Genomic DNA, 3,324 nt, shown 5'->3' with positions numbered 1-3,324 from the left:
CTTGTATGCTTTCAGGATGTGCGAATAAGGCGACGAATATCGTCCGATTCGTATCACGGAGAAAAATATATAGATTTATCAGTTATATTACGCGTCTACAGGACCACAAATATGATTGTTTGGTTCTGACCCGAAAAAAAACCAAGTCAACAATCTGATTATACGTTGCCACAAATGGATAAATGGCTGATTTACACGGAAAAATTGACTTATTCATAAAATGTGTTGCGATTACACCATCACTATAACTAATCGGTTGTTGCTCAAAATTTGTATTTCCCCAATTCAATTTTGAGTAGTTTTGGGTTGCCAATATACAAAAGCGAACTAAATGTCGATTATTCATGCTCTGTATAAAAAGTTTGCTGTTGTTGGAAAGCTTTAGGCGGGGATGTCAAAGCAAAACAATTTTAAGACACTCATAGTGTGTCACGATGATTTAAATTTTTAATCTTTTTTACGTCGAAATCATCATAAATAGCTTACAAAAGGTATGAATTATCGTAATTTAACCATTTTACTTTATTTCTTGACCTTACTATGTTATTTCAGGAATATTGTTCACACAGTTGTTTCCCATAATCGACCTTTACCGCACCCGGAAGAGGCCATCGAGTGGCTGGGGAAAGTTGATGGAGTGCATCGGAAGGAAGAAGGGAACCAAAAGAGATGTGCTTATCATCTAATCGGAGCAGCCACCACTAAAGCACTTGGGAATGGATCCCGCAGAAAATCCCTTACAGCGACGGAAACCATCATCTGGGAGACAGTTTTCTGGAAGGCCAAAACAAAAAAATATCAACTGGCATGATGAAACAGGTTTGTTTTATTTGATATAAATTTACATGAATTAATTCATTCTAATCCTGCTCTGTGCATGATGTTTCCTATTTGGTTGAAAATCTATATTTTTGGTTTACAGTTCAGCACCCTCTATGGTTTAAGTTTTGAGACTAGTGTTTAATTTCATTTCGAGATAAACTATCTTAGATTTTTTTTAACATCATTTAGCAATTTTAAATTTGATAACATAACTGATTTTTTTGTTATGAAAAATATTGCAATTTCAATCCCTTTTACATGTCTACATACTTCTTTTTTAACTATCATACACAGGTGGCTGCATCGAACGGAAGCAAATCCGTACTGGAAGCTGGAGACTGTGAGGTCCATAACAGAACCGAGCCGGCTTAGAAAAAACCCCTGAAAGATAATAATCTTCGGTAACGATCGCCCCCAAGGAACTGCAACTGACAACCAAATAGAAGGAAGCCTTTTAATATCGCCCGTCACTTGCAGACACCGTAAAATTATTGATTTGTGATTAAATCGTTCCAATTATTACATTGAACGATATGAATAAAAAGTTAAATGTTGAAAGCACTTTTTTTTTTGAAGAAATTCCTTCCAACTCTACTTTTGCAGTGAAATTTCCAAAATGCATGGGCATCCCCATGTCAAAATATACAGAATTGACTAACTGGCTGAAAGCTTTCGAATGTATAAAAGCTTTTTGCTCACGCTTTGCGTAAAGCTCCCAAACTTAAAACTAAGTGGAGACACTTTTCTCGATTCTGTATGGATTTTTATACAGAACAGAGTAACTTTGTTTACCGTGTAGCATCAGCATCAGCTTCGAGAATCCAACAGGAATATTTAGTCAATCATTCGTATGGCTGTTTTTACCGTATTGCTGATCCCCATGAACGTCGGAAATTGTAGATTCAAATATTATACATGCAGATATAAACCAAAATATGAGCGCTAATAATCATAGCAGCTTTGCCTACTAGCGACACGGCGCATACGTCGCGACGTTGAAAATCATAACGACGTATAGTGAGTTTCCAAGGAGACTTGGAGTATGCGATTGACGGCCTAAGGAAAATCAACAGTAAATAACATAAACAAAGTTTATGCACTACATGAAAATCGCCTACTGGACTGAAAAAAAGAATAACAAACCTTCGAGTGACAGGAATCTCGCTAGTAAAAAGTGTCGCTAGTAAAACTGTTGCTATTCGGTTTAGTGCAATACACATAATATAAATTAAAATTAATTTGAGCAGTTAAATGCATTGTTTTTCCTTTTTATTTTTAAAAAGACATATGTCTTTTTTATAAATTTAATCATATATAACATTAGTGGCATATTTTTTAATGCAATTGATGCTGCTGCCTTGCCGTTTCCAGAAGGATATTTTTTGAGTCTTGCGCGGAAAACGCCACCCTGAAACAAAATTAGAAAAAATCGTAAAAATCTGAATCGGTTTTTTTTTCAACCGAGAGAAAATTACAAATATTCAAAAAATATAAAATGACTTACGTGGTAAAATTGATTTGGAAACATTTTGGGGGATTTTGTTTTTTTTTTTCACATTGCTTCGGCCTACCGGGATCAATGTGAATGTATGTGCGCTTCAACATATATGTCCCAGCGGATGAATCTTAAACTGAAAACAACTGAAACAGAACAAATTAACTTACACAACAAATTTAACTTACATTTCCGCTTTCTGATGTGTGCCCTCCAAAAAATAACTTCCACCATCTTCTGTTTTCGTGACATTCAAAAACTAACATTTAGAATCTTTAAGTTGACCTGAATAAAGTAGCCAAATTCGCCATACATTAGTTTATATTAGCGATGAGCAGATGAGAAATCCTCGATAGCCAAAACAACTTTACAGCAACGCTAGTTTATTCGTAGTAATCGATGAAGATTTAGCAATATTATGGGTTCAACCAAAAATCAGTGATATGGAAGAGCCAACCATACGAATTTTGATAACAACCTGTAGAGTTTTTTATCCGTGATTGCTCCTATCGCTTCAGCCAGAAATTTAAAATATGTATGCATTCATATTGCCTCCACTTTGAAAGGTAAAAGCTGTGTTTTTAAGTTTATACGATCGTTCTTTAATGTATATGAATCGTTTGACTAAGCTGTTAAAAAATAAAAGTTAAAAAAATGTGTGCTGAGCAGTATTTTCAAAATATTGAATAAATTTTCAGTGTCCCTGTCTTTTCACGAACAACATTTAGTTCTCACCGCTAAGTTTTATACAACTATTCGAGCAAAAAGTTCCATTAAAAAACTCTGATTATTTTCTTTGGGATCTACCATATGTATTTGATTCTAAGAGTGGCAATTTGAATAAACATTTTCGTATCAAATCAAAAATGAACAAACGCTATGACAATCGGACTAGCAAGTTTCTTGCTATGAGGCTTTTGGGAGTCGTAGGGGTACGAGTGCAAATATGATCGATTTTAAGTTAAAAACACCAAACGATTCTTCATATTACAATCTTTATCTGTTGA

General features: G+C 34.6%; 1 long non-coding RNA gene across 1 annotated transcript; it reads left to right on the top strand.

Annotated features, from left to right (window-relative positions):
• Positions 1 to 415: 415 nt before the first annotated feature.
• On the top strand, positions 416 to 1,251 carry LOC129757987 (uncharacterized). Its single transcript, XR_008739867.1, has 3 exons — positions 416 to 491; positions 553 to 819; positions 1,117 to 1,251. It is a non-coding gene; the product is annotated as an uncharacterized LOC129757987 (long non-coding RNA).
• Positions 1,252 to 3,324: the final 2,073 nt, after the last annotated feature.

This window comes from Uranotaenia lowii, chromosome 3 (assembly GCF_029784155.1).
Source record: "Uranotaenia lowii strain MFRU-FL chromosome 3, ASM2978415v1, whole genome shotgun sequence".
Taxonomy (NCBI): domain Eukaryota; kingdom Metazoa; phylum Arthropoda; class Insecta; order Diptera; family Culicidae; genus Uranotaenia; species Uranotaenia lowii.
Note: the sequence above shows the minus strand (reverse complement) of the source record. Positions and strands in the feature narration are given on the sequence as shown.